A 17,909-nucleotide genomic window follows, 5' to 3' on the forward strand; every position below is an offset into this window, starting at 1 on the left:
ACTTAATAAAGTGGCCAGTGAGTGTAGGGTAATCCACACATGGGCAAAATCAGGGGTCTTATGGCCCTCCAGTTGTTCTGGAACTACAATTCCCATCATGCCTAGTCCTGTCTGTGAATGTCAAGGTTTTACAATGCCTCATGGGATGTGTAGTTCCGCAACAGCTAGAGGGCCGTAGTTTAAGGATCCCTGGGTTAAATGGTCCAAGAAGGTAAAAAAGGGACACTCCCATATGCTAATCACTACACCAAGCTGGGGAAAGGATGCTGATGATTCCACAGTTATGAATACAATCCTCACATACAACTCTTATCTCCAAAGTACTATAAACTCCTATATTATATCCACCTATAATTCCTTACTATTCCCTCTAATAGGACATGTTCTATTACATTCCACCAAACTTCTCTCAGGTCCCTCATTATCCCTTATATAATGTCACCCCCTGATGGTGGAAGCTAAAATTCCCTTATCCCACAACTAATAACCAAATTCCCAACAACCATCCTTCCCCCCCCCCCCCCCCCCCCTAGTGGTGAAACTCAAAATACCATCAAACATCATTCTAAAATAAATATAATAAAAAATCTGCAGTAAAACAATTTAGCCACTTGAAGACCCGACCTTTTCTGGCACTTTTTGTTTACTAGTTTAAATCAATATTTTTTGCTAGAAAAGAACACAGAAACCCCAAACATTTTATATATATATATATATATATATATATATATATATATATATATATATATATATATACTGTGTGTATGTATATATGTATATATATATATATATATATATATATATATATATATATATATATATATATATATTTTTTTTTTTTTTTTTTTTTTGGAGCAGAGCCCCTAAAATGGTGATTGTTGGAATTTTTTTAAGTCATACAGTATTTGCACAGCGGCTTTTCAAACGCAAGTTTTTTTGGGAACGGATACCTTTTAATGAATAAAAAAATTTATATATTTTTTTTTGTTAAATATGAAAGATGATGTTACGTCGAGTAAATCGATACCTAACATGTCACGCTTTAAAAATTCTCACACTCTTGAATAGGCGACAAACTATATTTAAAAATCTCCATTGGTGGGGATTTAAAAATTACCAGGTTACCTGTTTAGAGTTACAGAGGAGGTGTAACACTAGAATTATTGATCTCGCTCTAAAGTTTGTGGCGATACCTCACATGTGTGGTGTGAACACCTTTTACGTATGCGTGCCCAAATTACGTATGCATTTGCTTCTGCGCGTGAGCACGGGGGGTGGGGGGGCTTTAATTTATTTATTTATTTTTTCTTTTACACTGTCCCGTTTTTATTTATTTTTTTAATCACTTTTATTCCTATTAGAAGCAGGCCCGGACTGAGACAAAATATAGGCCCGGGCATTTTAGGCTGAGCAGCCCATTTTTTTTTTTTTAAACAAAATGACCAATAATAAACAACTATCGGTTATATTTAGCCTGCACACCCATGCAATCCGATTCTGAAAATCACGCTGCGTTTTGAAAACCGATTGCGGGGTGTTGTTAACCTAACATACACTCCGCAATCTGTTTGCATGGACGGGTTGCTATTTAGATGCAGTCCGCATTTAGTGTGAACCCAGGCTAAGAGATAACAGGTAATTTTAGGGTACAATTAAAATATATTACCTAATTTTTGGGTAAAATATAAAAGATGAGTTTGTGTCAAGTAAATAAATACCCAACATGTCAAACCTTAAGACTATGCATGCCCGAAAATAGCAACACATTTCAGTACCCTATACTTTCCATAGGCAAAGCTATTAAAGATCATAGAGGTCATCAGTTCAGAGTTAACCATGAATAATGATGATCCTATAATTATTGCCCTCATTCCAGTGTGCAGGGTCATATATTACACGTGTAGTAAAATCAAGGTTTTTGTTCACAGGCGCCCCCAAAATTTGTATGTAGTTTTGTATGGTGGTGGTGGGATAGGGATGACATCAGTAGCAGTGGTGGTGGGGATAGGGGTGACATCAGTGGCAGTGGTGGTGGGGATAGGGATGACATCAGTAGCAGTGGTGGTGGGGATAGGGGTGACATCAGTGGCAGTGGTGGTGGGGATAGGGGTGACATCAGTGGGATTGGGAGTAGGAATGACATCAGTGGCAGTAGTGGGGATAGGGATGACATCAGTGGCGGTGGTGGTGAGGAAAGAGATTTCAGTGGCGGTGTTGAGGATAGGGATGACATCAATGGGAATGATGAGGATAGGGTTTACATCAGTGGGAGTAGAGGTAAGGATAGGGATAACATCAGTGGGAGTGGTGGTGGGGATAAGGATGACATCAGTGGCAGTGGTGGTGGGGATAGGAATGACAATGTTCACTGCCACTGATGTCATCCTTATCCTCACCACCATTGCCACTGATGTCATCCCTATCCCCACCACCACAGCTAATGATGTTATCCCTATCCCCCCATCACCACTGCCTCATGGGAGGGGTGGAGATCAGACAGAGGGATGGCAGTGGGAGGGATGGGATCAGGCAGAAGGATGGCTGTTGGAGGGATGGGATCAGGCAGAGGGATGGCGGTGGGAGAGGCAGAGGGATGGCGGTGGGAGAGATGGGATGAGGCAGAGGGATAGCGGTGGGAGGGATTGGATCAGGCAGAGGGATGGCGGTGGGAGAGATGGGATGAGGCAGAGGGATGGCGGTGGGAGGGATGGGATGAGGCAGAGGGATGGTGGTGGGAGAGATGGGATCAGGCAGAAGGATGGCGGTGGGAGAAATGGGATGAGGCAGAGCAGAGAGATGGTGGTGGGAGAGATTAGATGAGGCAGAGCAGAGGGATGGCGGTGGGAGAGATGGGATGAGGCAGAGGGATGGCGGTGGGAGGGATTGGATTAGGCAGAGGGATGGCGGTGGGAGAGATGGGATGAGGCAGAGGGATGGCGGTGGGAGAAATGGGATAGGGCAGAGGGATAGCGGTGGGAGAGATGGGATCAGGCGGAGGGATGGCGGTGGGAGAGATGGGATCAGGCAGAGCATAGGGATGTCAGTGGGAGGGATGGGATCAGGCAGACCAGAGGGATTGCGGTGGGAGAGATGGGATGAGGCAGAGCAGAGGGATGGCGGTGGGAGAGATGGGATGAGGCAGAGCAGAGGGATGGTGGTGGGAGAGATGGGATGAGGCAGAGCAGAGGGATGGCGGTGGGAGGGATTGGACCAGGCAGAGGGATGGCGGTTGGAGAGATGGGATGAGGCAGAGCAAAGGGATGGCGGTGGGAGAGATGGGATCAGGAAGAGCAGAGGGGTGGTAGTTGGAGAGATGGGATCAGGCAAAGGGATGTTTGTGGGAGAGATGGGATCAGGCAGACGGATGGCGGTGGGAGAGATGGGATCAGGCAGAGCAGAGGGATGGCAGTGGGAGGGATTGGATTGAGGCAGAGCAGAGGGATGGCAGTGGGAGAGATGAAATGAGGCTGAGCAGAGGGATGGCGGTGGGAGGGATTGGATCTGGCAGAGGGATGCCAGTGGGAGAGATAGGATGAGGCAGAGCAGAGGGATGGTGGTGGGAGAGATAGGATCAGGCAGATGGATGGCAGTGGGAGAGAGGGGATAAGGCAGAGGGATGGCGGTGGGAGAAATGGGATGAGGTAGAGCAGAGGGATGGTGGTGGGAGAGATGGGATGAGGCAGAGCAGAGGGATGGTGGTGGGAGAGATGGGATGAGGCAGAGCAGAGGGATTGCGGTGGGAGAGATGGGATGAGGCAGAGCAGAGGGATGGTGGTGGGAGAGATGGGATGAGGCAGAGGGATGGCGGTGGGAGGGATGGGATGAGGCAGAGGGATGGCGGTGGAAGGGATGGGATCAGGCAGAGGGATGGCGGTGGAAGGGATGGGATGAGGCAGAGGGATAGCAGTGGGAGGGATGGATTCAGGCAGAGGGATGGCAGTGGGAGAGATGGGATGAGGCAGAGCAGAGGGATGGCAGTGGGAGAGATGAGATGAGGCAGAGCAGAGGGATGGCGGTGGGAGGTATTTGATCAGGCAGAGGGATGGCAGTGGGAGAGATGGGATGAGGCAGAGCAGAGGGATGGCGGTGGGAGAGATAGGATCAGGCAGAGAGATGGCGGTGGGAGAGAGGGGATAAGGAAGAGGGATGGCGGTGGGAGAAATTGGATGAGGTAGAAGAGAGGGATGGCGGTGGGAGAGATGGGAGGAGGCAGAGCAGAGGGATGGTGGTGGGAGAGATGGGATGAGGCAGAGCAGAGGGATGGCGGTGGGAGAGATGAGATGAGGCAGAGTAGACCCACATGGATGAAAAATATATATAAAATATATTTTAAAAAATCATTTTTTATTTTTCCCAAATATATTGGAAATATATTTGAAATGCTACAATTTTGGCCATATTCAATATATTTCTAGAAAATTTTTCACAAATATATTGGAAATATATTTGAAATGCTACAATTTTGGCCATTTTCAATATATTTCTAATTTTTTTTTCCCTAAATATATTGGAAATATATTTTTCTTCCATATGGGGAGGGATGGCGGTGGGAGGGATATGATCAGGTAGAGCAGAGAGATGGTGGTGGGAGAGATGAGATGAGGCAGAGCAGAAGGATGGTGGTGGGAGGGATTGGATCAGGCAGAGAGATGGCGGTTGGAGAGATGGGATGAGGCAGAGGGATGGCGGTGGGAGAGATGGGATAAGGCAGAGGGATGGCGGTGGGAGAGATGGGATCAGGCAGAGGGATGGCGGTGGGAGAGATAGGATCAGGCAGAGCAAAGGGATGGCAGTGGGAGGGATGGGATCAGGCAGAGCAGAGGGATGGTGGTGGGAGAGATGGGATGAGGCAGAGCAGAGGGATGGCGGTGGGAGAGATGGGATGAGGCAGAGCAGAGGGATGGTGGTGGGAGAGATGAGATGAGGCAGAGCAGAGGGATGGCGATTGGAGGGATTGGATCAGGCAGAGCAGAGGGATGGCGGTGGGAGAGATGGGATCAGGAAGAGCAGAGGGGTGGTAGTTGGAGAGATGGGATCAGGCAAAGGGATGTTTGTGGGAGAGATGGGATCAGGCAGAGGGATGGCGGTGGGAGAGATGAGATTGGGCAGAGCAGAGGGATGGCGGTGGGAGGGATTGGATCAGGCAGAGGGATGGCGTTGGGAGAGATGGGATCAGGCAGAGCAGAGGGATGGCAGTGGGAGGGATTGGAATAGGCAGAGCAGAGAGATGGGGGTGGGAGAGATGGGATGAGGCAGAGGGATGGCAGTGGGAGAGATGGGATGGCGGTGGTAGAGATGGGATGAGGCAGAGGGATGGCGGTGGAAGAGATGGGATCAGGCAGAGCAGAGAGATAGCGGTGGGAGAGGTGAGATGAGGCAGAGCAGAGGGATGGTGGTGGGAGGGATTGGATCAGGCAGAGGGATGGCGGTGGGAGAAATGGGATGAGGCAGAGTAGAGGGATGGTGGTGGGAGAGATAGGATCAGGCAGAGGGATGGCGGTGGGAGAGATGGGATAAGGCAGAGGGATGGCGATGGGAGAAATGGGATGAGGCAGAGCAGAGGGATGGTGGGGGGAGAGATGGGATGAGGCAGAGCAGAGGGATGGCCGTAGGAGAGATGAGATGAGGCAGAGCAGAGGGATGGTGGTGGGAGGGATTGGATCAGGCAGAGGGATGGCGGTGGGAGAGATGGGATGAGGCAGAGGGATGGCGGTGGGAGAGATGGGATGAGGCAGAGGGATGGTGGTGGGAGAGATGAGATGAGGCAGAGGGAAGGTGGTGGGAGAAATGGGATGAGGCAGAGCAGAGGGATGGCGGTGGGAGAGATGGGATGAGACAGAGGGATGGCGGTGGGAGAGATGGGATTAGGTAGAGGGATGGCGGTGGGAGAAATTGGATGAGGCAGAGCAGAGGGATGGCGGTGGGAGAGATGGGATCAGGCAGAGGGATGGCAGTGGGAGAGATGGGATAAGGCAGAGGGATGGCAGTGGGAGAGATGGGATCAGGCAGAGGGATGGCAGTGGGAGAGATGGGATGAGGCAGAGGGATGGCAGTGGGAGAGATGGGATCAGGCAGAGGGATGGCAGTGGGAGAGATGGGATAAGGCAGAGGGATGGCAGTGGAAGGGATGGGATGAGGCAGAGCAGACGGATGGTGATGGGAGAGATGGGATTAGGCAGAGGGATGGCGGTGGGAGGGATGGGATCAGGCAGAGGCATGGCGGTGGGAGAGATGGGATCAGGCAGAGGCATGGCGGTGGGAGAGATGGGATTAGGCAGAGGGATGGCATTGGGAGAGATGGGATGAGGCAGAGGGATGGCAGTTTGAGAGATGGGATGAGGCAGAGGGATGGCAGGGGGACAGGGGGAGAGATGGGATGAGGCAGAGGGATGGCAGTGGGAGGGATGGGATGAGGCAGAGCAGAGGGATGGTGATGGGAGAGATGGGATGAGGCAGAGGGATGGCGTTGGGAGGGATGGGATCAGGCAGAGGCATGGCGTTTGGAGAGATGGGATGAGGCAGAGGGATGGCAGTGGGAGGGATGGGTTGAGGCAGAAGGATGGCAGTGGGAGGGATGGGGTGAGGCAGAGGGATGGCAGTGGGAGGGATGGAATCAGGCAGAGGGATGGCGATGGGAGGGATGGGATCAGGCAGAGGGATGGCAGTGGAAGGGATGGGGTGAGGCAGATTGATGGCGATGGGAGAGATGGGATGAGGCAGAGGGATGGCGGTGGGAGAGATGGGATGAGGCAGAGGGATGGCGGTGGGAGAGATGGGATGAGGCAGAGCAGAGGGATGGCCGTAGGAGAGATGAGATGAGGCAGAGCAGAGGGATGGCGGTGGGAGGGATTGGATCAGGCAGAGGGATGGCGGTGGGAGAGATGGGATGAGGCAGAGGGATGGCGGTGGGAGAGATGGGATGAGGCAGAGGGATGGTGGTGGGAGAGATGGGATGAGGCAGAGGGAAGGTGGTGGGAGAAATGGGATGAGGCAGAGCAGAGGGATGGCGGTGGGAGAGATGGGATGAGACAGAGGGATGGCGGTGGGAGAGATGGGATTAGGTAGAGGGATGGCGGTGGGAGAAATTGGATGAGGCAGAGCAGAGGGATGGCGGTGGGAGAGATGGGATCAGGCAGAGGGATGGCAGTGGGAGAGATGGGATAAGGCAGAGGGATGGCAGTGGGAGAGATGGGATCAGGCAGAGGGATGGCAATGGGAGAGATGGGATGAGGCAGAGGGATGGCAGTTTGAGAGATGGGATGAGGCAGAGGGATGGCAGGGGGACAGGGGGAGAGATGGGATGAGGCAGAGGGATGGCAGTGTGAGAGATGGGATGAGGCAGAGGGATGGCAGTGGGAGGGATGGGATGAGGCAGAGCAGAGGGATGGTGATGGGAGAGATGGGATGAGGCAGAGGGATGGCGTTGGGAGGGATGGGATCAGGCAGAGGCATGGCGTTTGGAGAGATGGGATGAGGCAGAGGGATGGCAGTGGGAGGGATGGGTTGAGGCAGAAGGATGGCAGTGGGAGGGATGGGGTGAGGCAGAGGGATGGCAGTGGGAGGGATGGGATCAGGCAGAGGGATGACGATGGGAGGGATGGGATCAGGCAGAGGGATGGCAGTGGAAGGGATGGGGTGAGGCAGATTGATGGCGATGGGAGAGATGGGATGAGGCAGAGGGATGGCGGTGGGAGAGATGGGATGAGGCAGAGGGATGGCGGTGGGAGAGATGGGATGAGGCAGAGCAGAGGGATGGCGGTGGGAGAGATGAGATGAGGCAGAGCAGAGGGATGGCGATTGGAGGGATTGGATCAGGCAGAGCAGAGGGATGGCGGTGGGAGAGATTGGATCAGGCAGAGGGATGGTGGTGGGAGAGATGGGATGAGGCAGAGGGATGGCGGTGGGAGAGATGGGATAAGGCAGAGGGATGGCGGTGGGAGAGATGGGATCAGGCAGAGGGATGGCGGTGGGAGAGATGGGATCAGGCAGAGCAGAGGGATGGCAGTGGGAGGGATTGGATCAGGCAGAGCAGAGAGATGGGGGTGGGAGAGATGGGATGAGGCAGAGGGATGGCAGTGGGAGAGATGGGATGGTGGTGGTAGAGATGGGATGAGGCAGAGGGATGGCGGTGGAAGAGATGGGATCAGGCAGAGCAGAGAGATAGCGGTGGGAGAGGTGAGATGAGGCAGAGCAGAGGGATGGTGGTGGGAGGGATTGGATCAGGCAGAAAGATGGCGGTGTGAGGGATGGGATCAGGCAGAGGGATGGCGGTGGGAGAAATGGGATGAGGCAGAGTAGAGGGATGGTGGGGGGAGAGATAGGATCAGGCAGAGGGATGGCGGTGGGAGAGATGGGATAAGGCAGAGGGATGCCGGTGGGAGAAATGGGATGAGGCAGAGCAGAGGGATGGTGGGGGGAGAGATGGGATGAGGCAGAGCAGAGGGATGGCCGTAGGAGAGATGAGATGAGGCAGAGCAGAGGGATGGCGGTGGGAGGGATTGGATCAGGCAGAGGGATGGCGGTGGGAGAGATGGGATGAGGCAGAGGGATGGCGGTGGGAGAGATGGGATGAGGCAGAGGGATGGTGGTGGGAGAGATGGGATGAGGCAGAGGGAAGGTGGTGGGAGAAATGGGATGAGGCAGAGCAGAGGGATGGGGGTGAGAGAGATGGGATAAGACAGAGGTATGGCGGTGGGAGAGATGGGATTAGGCAGAGGGATGGCGGTGGGAGAAATTGGATGAGGCAGAGCAGAGGGATGGCGGTGGGAGAGATGGGATCAGGCAGAGGGATGGCAGTGGGAGAGATGGGATAAGGCAGAGGGATGGCAGTGGGAGAGATGGGATCAGGCAGAGGGATGGCAGTGGGAGAGATGGGATGAGGCAGAGGGATGGCAGTTGTAAAGATGGGATCAGGCAGAGGGATGGCAGTGGGAGAGATGGGATAAGGCAAAGGGATGGCAGTGGGAGGGATGGGATGAGGCAGAGCAGAGGGATGGTGATGGGAGGGATGGGATCAGGCAGAGGCATGGCGGTGGGAGAGATGGGATTAGGCAGAGGGATGGCATTGGGAGAGATGGGATGAGGCAGAGGGATGGCAGTTGGAGAGATGGGATGAGGCAGAGGGATGGCAGGGGGACAGGGGGAGAGATGGGATGAGGCAGAGGGATGGCAGTGTGAGAGATGGGATGAGGCAGAGGGATGGCAGTGGGAGGGATGGGATGAGGCAGAGCAGAGGGATGGTGATGGGAGAGATGGGATGAGGCAGAGGGATGGCGGTGGGAGGGATGGGATCAGGCAGAGGCATGGCGTTTGGAGAGATGGGATGAGGCAGAGGGTTGGCAGTGGGAGGGATGGGTTGAGGCAGAGGGGTTGCAGTGGGAGAGATTGGATGAGGCAGAGGGATGGCAGTGGGAGAGATGGGATCAGGCAGAGGCATGGCGGTGGGAGAGATGGGATGAGGCAGAAGGATGGCAGTGGGAGGGATGGGGTGAGGCAGAGGGATGGCAGTGGGAGGGATGGGATCAGGCAGAGGGATGGCGATGTGAGGGATGGGATCAGGCAGAGGGATGGCAGTGGGAGGGATGGGGTGAGGCAGAGGGATGGCGATGGGAGAGATGGGATGAGGCAGAGGGATGGCGGTGGGAGAGATGGGATGAGGCAGAGGGATGGCGGTGGGAGAGATGGGATGAGGCAGAGCAGAGGGATGGCGGTGGGAGAGATGAGATGAGGCAGAGCAGAGGGATGGTGATTGGAGGGATTGGATCAGGCAGAGCAGAGGGATGGCGGTTGGAGAGATGGGATCAGGAAGAGCAGAGGGATGGTAGTTGGAGAGATGGGATCAGGCAAAGGGATGTTTGTGGGAGAGATGGGATCAAGCAGAGGGATAGCGGTGGGAGAGATGAGATTGGGCAGAGCAGAGGGATGGCGGTGGGAGGGATTGGATCAGGCAGAGGGATGGCGGTGGGAGAGATGGTATGAGGCAGAGCAAAGGGATGGTGGTGGGAGAGATGGGATCAGGCAGAGCAGAGGGATGGCGGTGGGAGAAATGGGATGAGGCAGAGCAGAGGGATGGCGGTGGGAGGGATGGGATCAGGAAGAGCAGAGGGATGGCGGTTGGAGAGATGGGATCAGGCAGAGGGATGGCGGTGGGAGAGATGGGATCAGGCAGAGGAATGGCGGTGGGAGAAATGGGATGAGGCAGAGCAGAGGGATGGCAGTGGGAGAGATGAGATGAGGCAGTGCAGAGGGATGGCAGTGGGAGGGATTGGATCAGGCAGAGGGATGGCAGTGGGAGATATGGGATAAGGCAGAGCAGAGGGATGGCGGTGGGAGAGATAGGATCAAGCAGAGGGATGGCGGTGGGAGAGAGGGGATAAGGCAGAGGGATGGCAGTGGGAGAAATGGGATGAGGTAGAGCAGAGGGATGGCGGTGGGAGAGATGGGAGGAGGCAGAGCAGAGGGATGGTGGTGGGAGAGATGGGATGAGGCAGAGCAGAGGGATGGCGGTGGGAGAGATGAGATGAGGCAGAGCAGAGGGATGGCGGTGGGAGTGATTGGATCAGGCAGATGGATGGTGGTGGGAGAGATGGGATGAGGCAGAGGGATGGCGGTGGGAGAGATGGGATAAGGCAGAGGGATGGCGGTGGGAGAGATGGGATCAGGCAGAGGGATGGCGGTGGGAGAGATGGGATCAGGCAGAGCAGAGGGATGGCAGTGGGAGGGATTGGATCAGGCAGAGCAGAGAGATGGGGGTGGGAGAGATGGGATGAGGCAGAGGGATGGCAGTGGGAGAGATGGGATGGCGGTGGGAGAGATGGGATGAGGCAGAGGGATGGCGGTGGAAGAGATGGGATCAGGCAGAGCAGAGAGATGGCGGTGGGAGAGATGAGATGAGGCAGAGCAGAGGGATGGTGGTGGGAGGGATTGGATCAGGCAGAGAGATGGCGGTTGGAGAGATGGGATGAGGCAGAGTTATGGCGGTGGGAGAGATGGGATAAGGCAGAGGGATGGCGGTGGGAGAGATGGGATAAGGCAGAGGGATGGCGGTGGGAGAGATGGGATCAGGCAGAGCAGAGGGATGTCAGTGGGAGGGATGGGATCAGGCAGAGCAGAGGGATGGCGGTGGGAGAGATGGGATCAGGCAGAGCAGAGAGATGGCGGTGGGAGAGATTAGATGAGGCAGAGCATAGGGATGGCGGTGGGAGGGATTGGATCAGGCAGAGAGATGGCGGTGGGAGGGATGGGATCAGGCAGAGGGATGGCGGTGGGAGAAATGGGATGAGGCAGAGTAGAAGGATGGTGGTGGGAGAGATAGGATCAGGCAGAGGGATGGTGGTGGAAGAGATGAGATAAGGCAGAGGGATGGTGGGGGGAGAGATGGGATGAGGCAGAGCAGAGGGATGGCGGTTGGAGAGATGGGATCAGGCAGAGGGATGGCGGTGGGAGAGATGGGATCAGGCAGAGGAATGGCGGTGGGAGAAATGGGATGAGGCAGAGCAGAGGGATGGCAGTGGGAGAGATGAGATGAGGCAGAGCAGAGGGATGGTGGTGGGAGGGATTGGATCAGGCAGAGAGATGGCGGTTGGAGAGATGGGATGAGGCAGAGTTATGGCGGTGGGAGAGATGGGATAAGGCAGAGGGATGGCGGTGGGAGAGATGGGATAAGGCAGAGGGATGGCGGTGGGAGAGATGGGATCAGGCAGAGCAGAGGGATGTCAGTGGGAGGGATGGGATCAGGCAGAGCAGAGGGATGGCGGTGGGAGAGATGGGATCAGGCAGAGCAGAGAGATGGCGGTGGGAGAGATTAGATGAGGCAGAGCATAGGGATGGCGGTGGGAGGGATTGGATCAGGCAGAGAGATGGCGGTGGGAGGGATGGGATCAGGCAGAGGGATGGTGGTGGGAGAAATGGGATGAGGCAGAGTAGAAGGATGGTGGTGGGAGAGATAGGATCAGGCAGAGGGATGGTGGTGGAAGAGATGAGATAAGGCAGAGGGATGGTGGGGGGAGAGATGGGATGAGGCAGAGCAGAGGGATGGCGGTTGGAGAGATGGGATCAGGCAGAGGGATGGCGGTGGGAGAGATGGGATCAGGCAGAGGAATGGCGGTGGGAGAAATGGGATGAGGCAGAGCAGAGGGATGGCAGTGGGAGAGATGAGATGAGGCAGTGCAGAGGGATGGCAGTGGGAGGGATTGGATCAGGCAGAGGGATGGCAGTGGGAGATATGGGATGAGGCAGAGCTGAGGGATGGCGGTGGGAGAGATAGGATCAAGCAGAGGGATGGCGGTGGGAGAGAGGGGATAAGGCAGAGGGATGGCAGTGGGAGAAATGGGATGAGGTAGAGCAGAGGGATGGCGGTGGGAGAGATGGGAGGAGGCAGAGCAGAGGGATGGTGGTGGGAGAGATGGGATGAGGCAGAGCAGAGGGATGGCGGTGGGAGAGATGGGAGGAGGCAGAGGGATGGCGGTGGGAGAGATTGGATGAGGCAGAGGGATGGTGGTGGAAGAGATGGGATGAGGCAGAGGGAAGGTGGTGGGAGAAATGGGATGAGGCAGAGCAGAGGGATGGCGGTGGGAGAGATGGGATGAGGCAGAGGGATGGCGGTGGGAGAGATGGGATTAGGCAGAGGGATGGCGGTGGGAGAAATTGGATGAGGCAGAGCAGAGGGATGGCGGTGGGAGAGATGGGATCAGGCAGAGGGATGGCAGTGGGAGAGATGGGATAAGGCAGAGGGATGGCGGTGGGAGAGATGGGATCAGGCAGAGGGATGGCAGTGGGAGAGATGGGATGAGGCAGCGGGATGGCAGTGGGAGAGATGGGATGAGGCAGAGGGATGGCAGTGGGAGGGATGGGATAAGGCAGAGCAGAGGGATGGTGATGGGAGAGATGGGATTAGGCAGAGGGATGGCGGTGGGAGGGATGGGATCAGGCAGAGGCATGGCGGTGGGAGAGATGGGATGAGGCAGAGGGATGGCATTGGGAGAGATGGGATGAGGCAGAGGGATGGCAGTTGGAGAGATGGGATGAGGCAGAGGGATGGCAGGGGGACAGGGGGAGAGATGGGATGAGGCAGAGGGATGGCAGTGGGAGAGATGGGATGAGGCAGAGGGATGGCAGTGGGAGGGATGGGATGAGGCAGAGCAGAGGGATGGTGATGGGAGAGATGGGATGAGGCAGAGGGATGGCGGTGGGAGGGATGGGATCAGGCAGAGGCATGGCGTTTGGAGAGATGGGATGAGGCAGAGGGATGGCAGTGGGAGGGATGGGTTGAGACAGAGGGATGGCAGTGGGAGAGATTGGATGAGGCAGAGGGATGGCAGTGGGAGAGATGGGATCAGGCAGAGGCATGGCGGTGGGAGAGATGGGATGAGGCAGAAGGATGGCAGTGGGAGGGATGGGGTGAGGCAGAGGGATGGCAGTGGGAGGGATGGGATCAGGCAGAGGGATGGCGATGGGAGGGATGGGATCAGGCAGAGGGATGGCAGTGGGAGGGATGGGGTGAGGCAGAGGGATGGCGATAGGAGAGATGGGATGAGGCAGAGGGATGGCGGTGGGAAAGATGGGATGAGGCAGAGGGATGGCGGTGGGAGAGATGGGATGAGGCAGAGGGATGGCAGTGGGAGGGATGGGATCAGGCAGAGGGATGGTGGTTGGAGAGATGGGAAAAGGCAGATTGATGGCGAGGGGAGGAATGGGATGAGGCAGAGAGATGGCAGTGGGAGGGATGGGATCAGGCAGAGGAATGGTGGTGGGAGAGATGGGATCAGGCAGAGGGATGTGTTGTGCCCTTTCCTTACCTTGCAGCAGCGCAGGCCTTGGCTTGGGTGGTGTAATGTTGTTGTCTGTGGTGCGGCTGCGTTGCAGAGACACTGTTCCCGCTTCTTCCCGACAAGCAGAAGGGGTCCCCTCTAGCTCCACCCCCTTCACAGTGAGTCACCTGATCCCTTCGCTCCACGGTCCACCCCTCCTGAGTTACGCTGGATGGCTGCTGCAAAGCCGGCTGCAGTGAGAGGCGCTGGGCTCAGCATCAGCCCAGCTGCCAGCCCAATGCCTTAGGAGTGGGGAGTGGCAGGGAGTTGGGGACATACCCGGGTGGCCAGAAGTATGCGGCCAGTAACTAATGCAGCCCTCTCTGCGGAATCGGCTGCGGAGAGGCCAGCGGCAACTGGCATTGGAGGGAGTCGTGACACACTGTACTGTAGTCCCATCATGCGCCCGGAGTGGAGGCCTCGGCCCACCGGGCATATGCCCGGTCTGCCCTATGGCCGGTCCGGGCCTGACTAGAAGAAATGAAAAACATCTATCGTGATATAAATAAGGATGACAGATTCTCTTTATGGAGAGATCCCAAATTTCTTCTTTACCTTTAAAAGCAAAATATAAAAAAAAATATATATTTGCTTTTTTTATTTTTTAAAAATGTGTTTACTTCTGCCTTATATCGGAAGTGATGTCATGATGTGGCTCCGGTCCTCCAAGGCCATAGAGGTGAGCAGAGATGATCCAGTCTCGCATTGCCTCTGTGAGCAGCCGGATGCACCATTGGATTGTTTCTTGGGCGCGCCGGTGAAAATGGTGAGGCAAGCGGCAGAACGGGGGGGCACATAAAAAACCTTTTATATCATTCCACTTTTCCTTTTGGGTGGAGACACTTCATTCTTTACAAGTTTAGTTTTCATTTTCCTAGCCTTACGATATATGAATTGTGGTTGGGAGGGAATGAGAGGTCCCAAATAACTTTCACCTCCTCCAGTCCCGGCCTTTTCTGGAACTTTTTATTCACATATAAAAATCAGGATTTTGTTCTAGAAAATTACTTAGAACCCCCAAACATTTTATATTTGTTTTTAAAGCAGAGGCCCTAGAGAATAAATTGGTGGGTTTTGCAATTTTGGGAGGGGGGTCACGTTGTTGTTGTTTTTTTTTATATAATATTTAATGCCATTCCTAACAAAGAAAATGAATGCTGAAGATATGAAACAAATTTTAGAATTAATTTTGTATCTTCAACATTTGTTTTGTATGTCTACTAATCACAATAGATTGTTAAGGACCGGTCGGCCGTGGAGGGTCCTTAACAACCATGACTCACCTCCTGACAGCAGAATGTAAACAAAACAATTGCTAACATTAGAAAAAAAAACTGCATAGGGGCTCCCCATTTTGGTTTTGAGGGGAAGCCCATGCCAAAATTTAAACAAAATATGGCATGGGGTCCCCCCAAAATACATACCAGCCCCTTATCTGAGCATGCAGGCCAGGAAAGGGGGGGGGGTGAGTGATCGCCCCTCTCCTAAATTATACCAGGCCAACATGGGGGAATACTTTTGAGCAAGGGGGTTCCCCCCAAAGCACCATGTCCCCATTCTGATGGGGACAAGGGCCTCTTTTCCACAACCCTGGACCAGTGGTTGTGGAGGTCTGCAGGGGGGGGACTTATCAGAATCTGGAAGCCCCTTTTAACAAGGGGACAATGTGGCAGTAGGTCTCAGCTGCAGGAACATTTGTGCCAATTGGTTCATCTTGCCTTATTTTACCTCCCACTCAGCTCCCATTGCTCTCCTTCCCAACCTCTCAGTTCATTAACCACTTACCCACGTGGCACCTAAACCCCCTTCCTAACCAGACCAATTTTCAGCTTTCAGCGCTCTCACAATTTGAATGACAATTACTCAGTCATGCAACGCTGTACCCATATGACATTTTTGTCCTTTTTTTCACACAAACGGAGCTTTCTTTTGGGGGTATTTAATCATCATTGGGTTTTTTATAATTTGCATTATAAATGAAAAAAGACTAAAATTTTTTTAAACAAATGCATTTTTCTTTGTTTCGGTTTTAAAATTTTGCAAATTTAGTCATTTTTATTCATAAATGTAGGCCAAAAATTATACTGCTACATATCGATGGTAAAAATAACCCAAATAATTATATATTATTTGGTCTTTGTGAAGGTTATAGAGTCTACAAGCTATGGTGCCAATGATTGAAAATTAATCACACCTGATGCACTGACGGGCTCATTTCTTGGGGTCTTAACAAGCCAGGAAAGTACAAATACCCCACAAATTACCCCTTTTTGGAAAGTATACATTCCAAGGTATTTAGTAAGAGGCATGGTGAGTTTTTTGAAGTTGTAATTTTTTCCCACAATTCTTTGCAAAATGAAGAGTGTCCCCCCCCCCCCCCCCAAAAAAAAATGATCATATTACGAAGTTATTTCTCACACACTGTATAGGCATACTTGGAACTACACCCCAAAATACATCCTGCTACTCCTCCTGAGTATGGCCATACCACATGTGTGAGACTTTTCCACAGAGGCCCAATATCCAAGTAGCACCTGCTGGCGTTCTAGGAGCAAAAATTACATATCATTTCTGACAACCCATCACACTTTTGAAAGCCCTGGAGCACCAGGAAAATGTGGAAAGAAAATGAAAACTCAATTCCTTTTTACACAAAGTTGTCCATTTATAACATATTTCTGATACATAGCATGTACATAGCAAAAATGACCCCCAAAATATATTCTGCAACTCCTCCTGAGTATGGCGATACCCCATGTGTGACACTTTTCCACAGCCTGGCCACATACAGAGTAGTGATGTACCGAACTGTTCGCCGGCGGACAGTTCCCGGCGAACTTAGCATGTTCGCGTTCGCCGCTGCGGGCGAACATATGCGATGTTCGGTCCGCCTCCTATACATCATCATTGAGGCAAACTTTGACCCTGAACCTCACAGTCAGCAGACACATTCCAGGCCAATCAGCATACCTCCCTCCCACACCCTCCCACCTCCTATAAATAAGCAAGGGCAGCATCCATCTTAGATAATTTCTGAAGCAGTGTGTTACTGAGAGCAGGGAAAGTGCTGCTGCTGCTGCTGCTGCTGCTGCTGCTGTTATAGCTAGGGACAGTTAGTCAGTGTTCCCGGTCTTGTTGTTAGCCAGTGTTCTTGGTACACTGCTGCTGTAAGGACAGCACCCCAAAAAGCCCTTCCTAGGGCTGGTATTTGAGGTTTTTTTGGATATATATATATATATTGTGACGGTATGCGAGGTGAGATAGTGGATAATCGCTATATTTCACCTCGCATACGTTCTGTGGTGAGAGACTGAACCGGAATCCGGCCCGGGTTTTTCCAGCCTCTGTGACAGGCTAGGTTCCGGTCCGGAGATTGTGAGTTACCTGAGTCCATGCTCAGGTGGACTTTAAATTAACAGGAAAAGAGCACAGAAATGCTCCGGCCTGCCTGAGACTCAGAAGGGAATCTGAGAGAGGAGCTGTGTGTGGACTTTCAAAAGAACAGGTTTGCTTTACTATGTGTTTTTGTGGGTGATGGGGACCAGCCCCACACTGTATAGTGAGGATAACCGTTGTTTAGTTTAGTGCCGGACGGCAAGGATTTATTTTATTGTTTTGTTGTTTTTGTATCTTTGCAAACCTCTGCTGAAATAAAGCTGGCAATCCACCAGACTTTAAAGAAACTACCTGCGTGCTGGCCTTAAGTTCCTGTGAAAGGTGATCCCTGTGAGCTAATCTCCCACTATATATATATATATATATATATATATATATATATATATATATATATATATATATATATATATATATATATATATATATATATATATAGTCCCCAAAAAGCCCTTTTGAGGGCTGGTATTTGTGTATTTTTTTTTGTTCTGTGATATATTGTCCCCAAAAGCCTTTTGAGGGCTGGTATTTGAGTATTTTTTATATATATATATATATATATATATATATATATATATATATATATATATATATATATATTGTGCACTGCAGTTACCTGCCCGCTGTGTGTGAGAGGACACAGACCCACCACAGACTGTACTGTGTGCACACCACACTCATTTCGGGTGGCACAGGCACAGTACCTTG

Source organism: Pelophylax lessonae (genome assembly GCF_965119305.1).
Source record: "Pelophylax lessonae genome assembly, chromosome: 4".
NCBI lineage: Eukaryota > Metazoa > Chordata > Amphibia > Anura > Ranidae > Pelophylax > Pelophylax lessonae.